A 15093-nucleotide genomic window follows, 5' to 3' on the forward strand; every position below is an offset into this window, starting at 1 on the left:
AGGTTCTGTTATTGGCTGAGAATGCATGAGATAGTCTCTAGATATATCAAAGGATGTACAATGTGTGCTACAAGCAAACCAAGTAATAGAAAATTAGGCTTGTACACTCCACTTCCAATTCCTGCTCATTCTTGGGAAAGTGTTTCCATGGATTTTGTTGGGGGTTTGCCAAAATCTAGAAAAGATCATGATTATTTGTATGTTGTTGTGGATAGGTTCAGTAAAATGTGTATTTTGATACCTTGTAACAAGCAGGTTGCAGCTGAACAAACAACAAATTTGTTCTGTCAGAATGTATGGGTTCATTTTGGTTTACCCACTTCTATTATATCTGATCGAGATTCTCAATTTATTGGAAAGCTTTGGTCAAATTTATGGGAGTTGATGGGCACTAGGTTGAAGAAGAGAACAACATTTCATCCACAAACAGATGGTCAGACATAAGTGGTCAACAAGACAGTGATCTAGTTGCTCAGAGGGTATTGCAGCAAGCATCCCAAGCTTTCGGATGAGCATTTGTGTTATGTGAAGCATGTTTACAACCGTGCCAAGCACTCTTCTACTCAGAGATGTCCTTTTGAGACTTGTTTTGGTTTTATACCAAATTCTCCCTTGGATTTTGTCTTTGGTAAAGACATAGTAGTTGATGGACATAGTGATGTGGACAAAGCAACCTAGTTCATTGAACAAATCTAAGAAATTCACTAGGCAGTACAGGAACAACTGGAAAGAAGTCAAGCCAAGTACAAGGCAAGACATGACAAGAATTGGGTTGAGCATAGTTTTCAATTTGGTGACCAAGTCTGGCTATACATCAGGAAAGATAGAATGAAAGGTGAAGGTAAGAAGCTAAAACCAATAAGGTATGGACCTTTCAGGATACTTGATAAAATTGGTGAAAATGCTTTTCGCCTTGATTTGACAGCTTATATGCAGATCTATGCAGTTGTTAATGTAGAAAACTTGAGATTGTATGAACCATCAATAATTGAAGATCCTGAAGAGAAAAGTCAGTAGCCTTCTATTGACGATCTGTTGCCTGAATATCTCAATGAGTTACACGAAGACACAATTTTGGACAGAAAGGTGAGAACTATGTGTTGAGGGAATGTTGAGTACCTGAGAGTCGGGCTCAAAGGTTCAAATCCAAGCAAAGCAAGATGGATAGAAATTAAACAAGTGAGGGAGTTGTATCCTCACTTGATCGATGCATAAAAACCAAATTTTGGTGGTCCAAAAGCTTTTTAGTGGGAAGCTGTGATCCAAAATGGATCCTAAAACCTCTAAGTCTAAGTATTTAAAACTATCAGAAGACACTATCGCAGAGAAAACCCATGAAGAATGGCGGAAAACAAAGTAAAGTGAAGGTTGAAGTATCGTTGAATCAGAGTCATTGGATCATACTGATCAACGGACCAGGTGAAATCGACGGATCACATCGGAGTGCTCAGCGATATCGCATCGGCGGAGTGTATTGGAGGCGGCCTTATGGGAAATGCGACTGCGACCTAGTGACACAACATGGGCCGTTGATTGAGTGCGTAGATCAACGGCTGAGATTACATTATCACATCATAGGTTTCCAAGGGAAGGACTTAATAAAGGCCTGAAGACCGTTTGATATGCGATTGCAATATATCGCATCGCAATATCACATTGCAACAATACAAAGCGGAAAAGACCCATAGATGATGCAACTTGAAATTGCGATCAAGGCGGACCTAACGGGGTTTATAAATGCGGCTCCATAAATTTTGAGTTCCGATACAAAAGTGTTTGTCAGGCTTTTTCTGTGTATTGGTGTATTTCTGTTATAAAGCTGAAATACAAAGGAGACATGGCATATGGCGATATTGTGATACAATGGCGGACCCAAAAGGTTTATAAACACGGCCTTATGTTCTTTAAGTTCCGTGGCAAATGGTATTTCGGGAAAGCTTTAGGTAGTAAGTGGTATTGGACGAGCTCCGCTCGATTCCATACACTGACCGACATGAAGCTCACAGCAAGGAGAGAGAAAACTTTTTTTTCGGGTGGGTGATCTCCACGCAAATAAGCCATCTGAAATGCACATCATCCGTCAGAACAAATGGTCACAGATCAATGGTGTAGAACGAACGAGCAGGTTGGATTATCAGGAAGAGTGTGAACCCTTGAATGAGAACAGATCTATGGTGTGGGATGCCAAAGGGCTGATAATGTATGAGGTATAACAGTCGTTCAATTCCTCTATTTTAGAGGTTTTCCTATGTATTTCTCTATGTAAACAAAGAAGCAATTCTTTGGGGTTTTTCAATGTGCCAGTCTTTTTGTTTGAAAACAAGTGGCCACCATACCTTAGAGCATTCTGCAATGATTGTTTAACACTCAATAGGGATTTCAATGGACAGTGGCCGGGAGCCAGAAAGCCTGAGAAAGGAATGCAAACCGACAATGTTGATAAGCTTAAAAGCCATTCAATGACAGCATAGAAAGAGAATTCAATTCAAGACAATCATAGAAAGATAGTTAGTAAGTTAGATTGAGGCAGATTGAATAGAGGAATAGGACAGAGGGAGAGTCTATGCACTCTTTTCGACTCGAGGTTTTCGAGCAAATCCCTCTTTGATGTCATTGTTGGTTGAGACTCTGTTTTGAGCTCACCCTTGTAATAATCTATTCTTAAAGACTTAATATAGAGGTCGACACTGAAAGCTAGACCAGGAGACGTAGCTAGGAAGTCTGGTGAACTCCTTGATTATTTGTTGTGTTGATGTGTGTGTCTGTTATGTTTTCTAACTGCGCATTGTCTATATTTCTCGCAATCTTTTCGATGATTCCGTTGCACTAAGTAATATAGGCATTCTTGCACATGAGCCTGTAATACCTTAATATTGATTTAAGATCATTCCTCCTTCCATTTGCTATTCTAGAGGTGTTTTTAGGTATACACTTCCGATTTGCATTCTTTGCTTTCCAAATAAATTGTGGGTTTTTTTTCTCGATTTTCTTGGAGTTGATGGATTATTCATGACATGGATAATGTTTCATGGCATTTTTTCCTCCTCAAAGTTGATCTATCAGCTTCACTTGGAAGTTCGCCTATAGATTGGCTAACATGTTATCATTTTATACTCGAGGAATTGCTTGCATATGTCAAATATTATTCAAGTAAAAAATACTTATTTACAATTTTTTATTTTATTTAGATTAACATTTTATTGCTAACCCAATTGGGTATGAGGATTTCGTATCAAGAAGTAAGCCTTTCGGAAGAGAAACCCTCTTTGTTTTTTATATATGTAGCTAACTGTAGTGGCAGACAACTACTCGTTTTTTTTTTGTTCCAAAATTTTAATTTGGTAATTTCTTCTTATGTATTGTGGATTCCCCATGAATTTGGGGGTTTGTTCTAACAATATTATCAAATTCCTTTGGTTCTCTAAGTTGTAACACTAGGATGTTTGTATCCATATATGATTTGTTCCTTGATTTAGTTGAACATTACATGGAAGATGTCTTTGTCTAAGTCAAGACATTTTCTATTTTTGGGTATGACCCTAATCATTCTAAGCTTATTATTTTAATTTCTATCGGACCTCATAGAAGACAAGGCTCACTCGCAACCCAAGTGATGAAACTACCTCTTACTTTCCACATATTTATTTGTGCATTGTTGTCCCCATCTAACTCTAAAAGTCAATGCTTCTTGCATGCTTACAAGTATAATTTCTTTTAGTGGGGTCGTGAAAGGATTTGGAATGGGGTTTCTTAAAGTTGATTTTTTCCTTCCAAAGTTGAAGTAATTTTTCTCTCAATTGCACTTGATTTCTAGGTTGAAACTTTGAATCATATCAACATTTGCACACGATGTACAGTCTCACTGTTCATTACGTGTGCAATGAAAAACCCTTATAGGGCGTGATTAATTGTGGGAATTGTAGTTGAATGATTTAACTGATGCATGTGCCTCAGAAATCAATCCTTATAATTATTTGTATCTATCAAGTTTCAAGTTATTTCTTAGCATGTGAGGAATGTATTTTAGTCAGAGGGTTATACAACCCCTGTGAGTTGTATTTTATATTTGATGTTTCAATTTGAATGAATACACGAACTTAGTTTTCCCATTTAAGAATTACACTACGAGATTTTACTATAAGTCTTTATACATGTTTCTCATGTGCGATACTTTGTTCTCATGTGCACCTTTATTCATGGAGGTATCATGCCACCTTTAATATTCGATGACTATAAATTTTAGTCCTAGGATTCTACCTAGGTCTATCTGTTCTATAATATTATTGGAATATTTCTTGCGATTCTACGCTCTTTTGTTATACTTCTAGTTGGCTGGTAAAATTCATGTTTATGGTTCTCATTATCTCATCCCTGTCTTTATGAGAAAAAACACAATGAGAATCCCTAGCACTGGAAATCTTTTGCTTTTTTTTTAGTAAGACTATTTCCTTCAGCCCTTCGTTTATGTGAGCTACATGAGTTTCCACTTCCTTATACATTCTTCCTTTCTTATAAGTGTCTAGGAAATATGCCCTGTTGTCACACAAAGTGCCAAGGTACTGCGACAACACTCAAAGTAAGGGTTGTCACTCTAATCCTTACTCACTCCATTTAGACTCTCTCCTAGGCAAGTCAGGGGGGCTAGTCCCTAAGGTAAATGGATGAGGATAGCCTTTGAAACATAGACTCTAGGAGATTTTGATGATGGAAACTTGATGAATCTAAAGCAAGCCTTGGTCAATTAATATAGATAGATTAAAACAAGACACAATCGCAAGATATAAATGAATATAGACCAATGCCTTTAATATTTGAATTAACCATAGACCAGAGAAGACTTATAGGTGTGGCAAAGTGACGATCATGGACAATTAATTGTTAAATTCCCAAAACTTTAACATGCAAGAGATTCCATATTTAAAATTATTTTCATTAGGAATTTAGATCTAGAACATTTAACTTTCTCCTACAACCAATATGATTTAAAACATTTATCGCACCTTGACCATAGAAAAATCATGAAAAATTAATTCAGTCACTAAATAACACCAAGGAAATTTAAATTTGCGCTCCAATTATTCTTTAGGAAAAAATAAAGAAGTAAAACAAATCAACACGTTTATAAATTGAATTTTTAATGGGCCATAGGCCACATTAAAAAATCTTAATGTTTAAGCACAAATCCCTTAATTTATTTCATTCTTAATTCTCACATCACCAAGAATTTATTTTTTTTTAGATTTTTTATAAGTTTTAGATTTTTTTAGATTTTTAGAAATTTTTTAATATTTATGATTTTAATATCTTTCAAAACCTTTATATTTTTTGAAATTAAAAAAAAAATAAAAAATCAAATGTCACAAAGGGAAAAAAAAAAAAACCTTTTTTAATTGTTTTTTAACCGTCTTAAGTTTCTTTAGAATTTAAATGTCTATTTTTTTTTTTTAAGTTTTTTAATATTTTGAAAACAAAATTATAACCATAAATCAAATTAGGAAACAAAATGAAAAAGGGAAATAAAAAATCAAAATTAAAAAATCATCAATAAAAAACAATACAAAATCGAATCTCAATTTAAATCGGAAACATAAAATAAAACAAAAATAAAATACAAAACCAACTCGAATTTTATATGAAACTTACAAAATATACATGTGCTAATCCCTAACATAAACAATCAAATAAAAAAAATGAAAATCAAATGTGCTAATTGAACTAACCAAAACCCAAAACAAAATACAAAAGAAAAAAAAATCGAAGTGCTTTACTGTTGTGAATGCAGGCTCGATTGCGGCGTAATGAGTGAGGGAGTGGGAAACTCGAATGAGCTTTAGCCAATGTTACAGGAGACCAGCGAGAGGGACGCAGGGTATGATGACAATGCTTGAGGGAGACTACGCATAGCCAGTAGGGACAGACAATGAGGAAGAGAATGCGGGTGGCAGAAGAGGATTTGCAGGTGGATATGCAAAGGAGCATTGATAATGGAGGTTGAACGCATCAAGGGTTTTGAGGGGGAAGAGAAAGGCAGCATGCAGGAAATGAAGGGTCAACACACATGCTAAGAGAGTAGTGGAATAGAGGAGAGCTATGGCAATAGAATAGAGAAGGAGATGGAACTCATGCAGATGAAGGAGGAGGGTCAGACAAGAAGGAGAAGAAAAAATGCGAGCTTGACGGATGCAGATCAAAGGGAAGGGAGATGTGGTTTTAGCAACTGTTATGTGTGTTTGCAGGCTTGAAAGGCTCGACAAGCAGCATGGAGAGCTTGGATATGCAGTGGAGAAAAAAGGACTACAGGTATGGTAGCAGACAGTGATGGTTGAGGATGCAGCGAAGAGAGAATGCAAACATGGGTTTGATGGCTAAGAGGGTAAAAAAAATCGAATTTTCACAATGAACCCCAAAAACGAGGCAACAAATCAAAGAAATTAGACAAATGGTAGCCCAAAATCCCTTTGAAAGATTTTCAGAAATTTTAATTAAAATTTTGAATTCACCTACTTCATATCTAACCCTGAAACCCTTGCGAAATTTTCAAATCTATGAATTTTGGAACCCTTATAAAATTTTCCATATTTAAAACTCTTTAAACCCTTAGACTACAAAAATAATATTCCTCCAAAATGATGTCGATGAACCCCATAGATCCAGATCTTACCCTCCAGGGCCTAGATCTAGACTCTACACAGTTTTCTTCTTCAGATCCGTATCTGCACGATAACAAGAAAACACCCAAATGATATATAAAATGATAAAAAACTAAAACCCAGAAAAACCCAAGTCAGGGAACCAAAAAATAATTTACATATATTTGTACAATAATGGTAGATCTATTAGATCTGACAAGTGTGAGTCAAGTTTGCTCCCAGATCTGATAATATAAGGCTCTTAATAGCCAGATCTATCAATTTCCTACACGTAATTTTTTTTTTAATTTTTAAATTTTAAAGGAGGTGCTGAGCTCAAAACCCTTCATGTATCACTAGTGAAAATCTTATGATAAGCCCATGATCAAATTAAGCTAGGATCTTTAGAAAACATGAATCGGGAGTTGGTTGGTCCAACCGAAAACTTCCTCGAATGCTCGATGATCTAAAAATCAAGATTTTCCTGCAAAACTCAATCCAGCCAACAAAATAGAGCGAGAAAATGATAATAAAATTTAGATAAATAGAGATACCTTCTATTACATTAAAAATTTAAATTATCACTTAAACCCCGGCGACTAAGCAAGATAACTATACTCAAATCACTCTTCAGAAGCTATTTTTAATGGATAAAAAAATTACACATGAAAAATAATACATCTTACAGTAGTTCCATGAAGAGTAACACCGACGAAAAATTAACCCCAAAGTTTTCACTTATTGTCCAAAAAAAAGATTACACAAGAGCTTTTAGCTTGGCACATGACTCAGAGGTCAGATCAATTGACTAACAAATGAATCCTCCAATGGCTAGCTCGAGTGATCCTCCTTAAAGCAATCTGGACCATTGATGAGGATCAAAAAATCTTTTAATCTCATCTGTCAAAATTTTAAATTCTTGAGGAAATTTGAATTTTTCAATTAAATGCATTTTAATTAATTCAAAAATTAAAATTTTGAATTAATTTCCTCAAAAAATTGACTTTGAATTAACCCTAGGAATTATAGGCTTAAAATTGATCAAAATAATTAATTTACCTTAGTGCCTGGACCTCTTCAAATTTATTTTTTAAGGACCGATGAATTTTGCCTTCGAGAAATTAAATTTACCTAGGACCTAGAATTAATTAAATTTCTGGCTTAGGATTTTAATTAATGTTTGGCCAGGAAATTTAATTAGTTAACCTATGAGGGGATAAATTATTTTTCCAACCCTCAAGACACTTTACATCATAATTTTCATATTTTTTACATCTCAAGGGGGAAAACCCATTTGTAAAAGACCCTCACAGACTACGCACTTTTGCAACAAAAATATAATCCAATAGACCAAGCAATTTGTAATAAAATAAGCTAACCAAATAGTTAGGATTATTCCCAAATCACTTTTACATAGACTCAATCTAGAACACTAGGACTCCCCTAAGATCCCAGTGACAAAATCCATTCTGGCTTTGGGGTAAGGCTGAAGGAAAACTTTGCCGACCATTCGAGAATGGATCGGTGAGACAAAAAACCTCCTGGAATGTAGATCGTCACTAGAAAAGTAGGTTTACCTATGTAATTACATACATGACACATATCTGCTGAGATTATTTACATTATACACATGCAAAATGCGTTTACATTATAAGATGATGATAAAGCTGATGATGATAGCTGGACGGCATGAACACATCGATCAGGCACTATCCCTTTTGTAAAAAAAATGGGTGTACTGCTATGGGTCGTTCAAACGTAGTGGTCAACAAGCCCTATCCTCTTTTTCTTTATAGACAATGTGCTCATCGAGTTCACAACTATAAATTGAGGATATCGCAACCATGTTGCTGATTTTTCTTTCTTATATATATATATATATATATATATATCATTTCCCATCATGTTTACTTTTCATTAAATATAAAATCACTAGGTTTGGGTGATGAAGATCTCAAGTTTACCAAAAAATAATAAGCGAGTCTTATAAGTAATGTGTGTCTATATATATATATATATATATATTAGTATTATTTAGTCTATAATTAATGTACAACTATTAAAACCAGTCATTTATAACACAATTACCCATATTCCCAATTTCCTCTTTAACTTAGACCGATTTGTTGGTTTTTTCATCCACTATCCATCCACTTCTCTAATAATGAATTTAATAATAAATAATATACGTTCCTTGTTTACTACATACATATAACCATCCAATTATGAACTACTGCTCTCTCAAATTTTTTATATAATGACTAAGTAATAATTACAAACCCATTTCCAAAAATGAAAATTGTTTTTTTTTCCTTCAAACAAAATTATCTATACTAGTCTCCAGTAATTGCATAGTTTATTTCTTGCATGGATACAAATTTTCATATTTTTTGTATGAGTTTTAGGATCCACTTCCTATGCTTTCATAAAGAAATTTTTGTATAATGATGATTAACAAAATTGAGAATCTTTAACTAGACATGCAAGATAGAACTTATACATACGTTTACAGTATGAATTCATTTCATGAATCTGCACCATGCACATCAGCTATCAAATTACACCACTAATAATATACATACATAATAATAAAATGTATACAAATCTAGAAGGATAACCATAACTACTACTTGGAAACACATTCTAGGACTAAACACTTTCCTCTTGACCATGAACTACCTATGGAAGTTCCCTCGAGCTAAGATCTTCCTGCAACAAGAATCAACAGCCTCATTGATACCTCATTGGTGTATCTTATACATTTTTTCCCAACATATTTTTAGTAGCATCTTGCTTTAAGCTTTGCCACCCTTTTGCCTAGACCTTTTTCTTTTGTGTGTTTCTTTTTCCCTAAATCTCGCGTTTTTCTCCCTTGGTGCTTTATTCCACCCTACTTATTATCCTTCTCCAACTAAGTGATTTAACATGATCTTTCTCTCTCATCACATTAAATCATGATAATTTTAACAATTTCCTCCTAGGGAATTTTCTAGTGGATTTTAGTGAAGGTCCATCATGTGGGCTTGACCAACAACAACTTTTCTCAAGTTGGCAAGAAATATTCCAACTCTAGTGCTCTTTTCCTGAATGTTCTTTTCGAAAAAATTATTTGTTAACAATAATCCAACAAATTACATCATCATAATAGTTTAATATTGGATTTCATAACCATTTAGTCCACTAATGAGTCCATGTCTAACATAAGAAACATTAAAAATAGAAAATAAAGGGGTTTCACATCTCGCCCCTTGTTTTATTTCACACCGTACTCAGTTTTTAACCACTAATTGTTCTATTTTTGGAACAATGTTGGAAAGACCTCCCACATTTTTTTTTCCACCACCTAGGTGGCCTCCTCAGGTGTAAAGTGCTTCAATTTCACTTTAACCTAAGCGATGGCTCGATTTCGGATCAAGGTTTCTCTCTGATCTAAGGTGCAAAGTGGTTCTACCAGGAAATCTCCTTGTGGTTCCACCTGTATCAAATTCCAATTAATTATGTGAGAATTATCATGAAAATATTTTTTTAGTGAATACACATGAAAAAAATTGTGTACTTTTATGTGGCTGGGAAATTTTAGGTGATATGCTACTGATCTAACTTTCTCTAAGATTTTGAAAAGGACCATAGAACCATGGCCCTAATTTAGAATAGGTCCATAGCATCAAAGTGCTCTTTCTGGGTTTAACTTTCACATACACATGCTCTCCGATTTTGAATTCCCTGCTTGTTCTCTTTTTATCAAAATAATTTTTTTCTATCCTGTGCACATTTTAGGTTTTGTCTAGTTTTTCTCAACACCTATTCCATTTCCTATAGTGTATCCCATCCTATGATTAACATGTCTTTGGGTTGACTCCAACTAAGAGGCATGTGGAGTTTCCTCATATACAAGGCTTCAAAGGACTAATTTTTATGTAATCTTGATAACTATTTTTATAAGAAAATTATGTTAGATGTAGGGAATCTTCCCATTTGGTAGCTTATTATCCACACAACACATTAGAGGAAATTTCAGCCTAAAAGTTCCCATGATTTATTTTATGTATTTTCCATGTCATAATATGTAAACGAAAGAAAATCCTTTAAATGTAAAAAGAGGTACATGTAAATATTTTGGAGGGAAAAGAAGAAAAAAAATTAATTATATAATATTTTCACCTTACTCCTTATAGGTTTACTCAAATTTCAAGTGTAGATACTTGTTGGATGTGGAATTAAATTCCACATCCAAAAGTACCTAGTATGCATAATTTTGAGACGACCCACATTGATAAAAGATTAAGATACATTAAAAAAGCATGTTCAACACATTTTATAATGTATCTTCACTTTTTATCAATGTGAGTTTTCTAAAAAAATATGCATAATGGGCACTTGTTGGATGTGGAATTTAGTTCCACATCTAATGAGTATCTACAACTTAAATTTGAGTGTTGGGTAGTAGAAGCCTCGCACAATGGTTAGAGGGCGTGAAGCCGAATATTTTGGGTAAAGTTAGGGTAAAGACTCTGGTGGAAGTGTGGAGCACGAATTATAATAGGTCGAGTCAAAGGTTAGTCTGCCCAAAAATAATGTAAAGAAATATAATAGAGTTGGCCCATGCAGAGATTGTGGGCCAAGGAAGGGTATAAATAGAGTGAGGCTCTATGGGTAGAGATAGTTAAGTTTGGACAATCGATTTGGAATATGGAATGTAATGGGTTTTTGAAGAAGATAGTCTGAAAGCATCTGTAAGTCCGAGTCAAGGGTGGGGGTAGTAGATAGAGGCTCTGTAGCTGTGTATGCAGAGGCCTGGAAAGTCATCAGCTGTGTGCGTAGACCCCTACAGTTGAGTGTGTAGGGCAAATGTGAATGTATTGAGCATAAGTCAAAATAAAGATAAGTTTCTTCTGAAATTTTTTATTCCTTCTGAGCTATCACAAATCTAATTTTCATAATATATGTTTAATTTAATTTGCTTATTGTATGAATGAATGTAAATCTAGGTTCACTTTAATGTGTGAATCACTTGTGTTGTTTAAATTTTTGCTTAAACTATATCTTGTTAATTTGTAACTGTATCCTCCAATAGAATAGCGCACTAATAAGAAAGATATAATCAATCTAGATCTATGCGAATACTGAGCAACGCGGAGCTGTAAAGCAGTGTGGTAAACCTCTAGACCACACCAAGACATCCCTAGAGTGTGGAAACCTAGTTCCAGCACCGTCCCCTACTACCTCGGGTGAGATTTCAGTCCACGCTCTGCGAGATTTTGCCGGAAGGGCTGGTAGTTGTGGGATTTGTTTGGCTAAATAACTCTTCCTAACCTCGGTCAGGCCCAATTAAGCCAAAAAATGGTTCCGTTGCTAGGACCAGGATCTGCCTAAGGCGTGTCTAATGTGGGAACACTAGAATCCTACAAAGAAAGAGCTTGAATATTGGTGGGATCTGAAGCTTCACAAGTTCACGGTTCAGGAAAACAAAAACTCGCAGATATCGGAGGAACAGGGTTGGATCGCTATATATTCTCGGATATACATGAGATATTATTCGTAACATTTCCGATAGAATTGTATGAGTGGATCGCGAAGTTAGATGATAGCGTGGGTAGGTGATGATTAAACCAGCTGATAGTGTGGACTCCAGAACTAGTGCGCAAGCTGGAAGCCACTGAGGATAGACTTGCACGCGTGGTAGACCGCTAGTTAGATCGGATCATAAGGGGATTTATCACTGAATTCGTGATAGATACAATCGTAAGTTACAGTGAAGCAGAAAGGAAATTTCGCTAAGGACCGTGGGGTAGGTATATCAGATCATTGAATACTTGGATTAAGATGTTGTTATGCAAAAATCAGATTCTGTGCGTATATTGATGTCTGGAGTAATGTGGAGTGGAAGGGGTTATCGAAGAAGAAGAGGAGTAGAGAACAGCCCTTTGACTTCTATCTCGCGGGAGAGCGAGGAGGATCTCGCTAGGTTCTCACCAGGAAGTGCGGTCTAATTGATTAAGGAATGATTCCCACTGATACCTCCTCCATCTACACTGCCACCCATTTCACCCATGTCGAGTCCATCCACACCAACACCACCTCCACCCCCTCCACCACCGAAAGTTGGGATGGTGACTACAGTTAAGTTACCGACATTTCAAGGTGTAGCGAATGAAGAGCCAAGTCGTTTCTGGTTTGTGATAAAATCTGTATGGGATGCGCAAGGCATAACAAATGAAAACATCAAAAAGGCTATGCTGGTCAGTGCACTATAGGACCGCGGGTTGACATGGTACATAAAATACTCAATCGACCATCCGAATGAGGGAATAACAGTGATCCAGGATGCGCTTAATAAATATTTTTGCCGACCAATGTTTGAAACCCAGTCAGTCATTGGGTTCAAGGAGATAGCAATGTTGCCTGGTGAAACTCTGTGGGATCTGGACCAAATGTTAAAGAGTACTATTCACGAAGCTAACATGACTTTGACAGATGGGCAGCATTGTGCATGGTTTATGGTGTCATTGACACCCCATCTGAGGATGGCTTTGTCACAACATAAGATCTCAACCCAAGCCAAGGCACTGGAGACAGCAATGAGGTTACACACGACCCTAATACCGGACCTAGGGTTGGGAGTTCAACAACTCCATGCACCACTTCAAAACTTGTGTTTGGAAGTGCAATGTTTAAAGCAAGGAAGAATGTCCCGACCAGAGGTACATCTGGAGGTAGAGTGCCACAAATGTAAGAGCCAAGTGCACGACAAGGACCATTTTCCTGTCTTTGCAAACTATCTGGCGGGAGGAGGCCCGATGTCGTTAAAAGTAGAGGTACAAGCAGGACGAAGTGCCACATCTACGCTTTAGTGCGTGATTTTCCAAGTGGGAGGGAAGCATGTGACAGATAACTGTCACCTATTAAAAAAGTATACCTAGACCTCACAAGAGTTGTATTGCAACTTTTGTCGATCGCTAGGACACGACGAACGAAAGTGTCGAAGTTATGACTTGATGCTAGAGAGAACCCCAGCCTGCTGGATGAAGACTGAAGTGCGGGGAGGATTTCAAGGATGCGACCGAGGAAGAAGATTTGGGCCCGGACAAGGCTGCGGATAGCTAATTTGTTATAATTATCGTGGACAAGGACACTATGCTCGCGACTGAACTAACCCAACCAGGACCTCATGCCCCTATTATGAGCATTTTGATCATGAATTGGTAGACTATCCAACTATAATTGTCCAATTGAGAAAAAAGGGAGTACTCCAATCTCCACCAACCCAGAATATCTATATGATGCGTGCGAAACCTCGCGAAGAGGACACTAGTATAAATATGGTACTAATAAGTGGTGCAACTGTAGGAGGGAATGAAGGTGGGAAGAGGTGCGACATACCTATGCAGGAACATAACACTGAGCCGGAACAGGTGAAGACGAGGCCAAGAGAAGCTCAATGGAGCTTCACGACAGCTTCTACCCCAGGTAGGAGGGATCAAATGGAGTCAGGAGTGGACCCCTCCATGATCACTACCTTTCTTGAAACCTTCATTAAATTTTTGCATGATCATAAGGTTGTTTAAGGATTTCAAGAGCTGATCACCAGGTGCACTGGATCTAGTAAACTCCAGGTCGTCTAGAAGATAGGAAGACATGCTATATGTACCGAACGAGAGATGAGACTGACAACGCAAATCGGTGACTATGAAATGAATCAAGTCATCCTGTATTTAGGCTTGGATGCAAACATACTGCCTAAAAAAACTTGGGAACGCATGGCCAAGCCCGCAATGCAATGGTCCCTGATTCAATTACGAATGGCTAACCAGCAAAGGATATTACCAATGGGTCGATTGCAAGGTGCGATGGTGAACATCGATGGTGTAAGTACCCAGACCGATTTTGAAGTCATAGAGATTGTTGATGATAGCAATCCTTACCCTGCACTGCTCAGAATTGATTGAGCCATAGACATGAGAGGGATCATTAATCTAAAAGGACGCAAGATGACATTCAAAAATAATTCACTGCGGTTAGTAGTTCCATTGGACCCAACGAAGGGGGAATGCTACACCAAACTTGTACGCAATGAGGAAAGTGACAACAAACTCAATTGCATTTATCAGATAACAATGCAAGACCCAGATCGAATGTAATCTGCCGATAATAGAACAAACTCATGGGAATGTGATAGCATCTACACCATGGATTCCGAGGAGGAGGCATAACGATGGCAGAATCAACTGCAGACAGTTATGACACTCAACTGTAATATGGTGACTCGAACGATATGGCGCATAACGACAAACAAAAGACCACGACCAGAGGAGAATGCCATGCAGCTTGTCCTGCCCGAAACATCATGCATAATACGAGAGTAGCCCAGTGTGCCGAAAGATAGGTTGCGCATACCTGGAGGGGGGCCGCAGAAGCTGAGATATAGGCGACGATTTCTAGTTCGGATTAGAGGACGTGCGCGGTG

The sequence above is a fragment of the Pinus tabuliformis genome, chromosome 7 (assembly GCF_031772625.1).
Source record: "Pinus tabuliformis cultivar Carrire ecotype Pingquan chromosome 7, CPIR1, whole genome shotgun sequence".
Taxonomy (NCBI): domain Eukaryota; kingdom Viridiplantae; phylum Streptophyta; class Pinopsida; order Pinales; family Pinaceae; genus Pinus; species Pinus tabuliformis.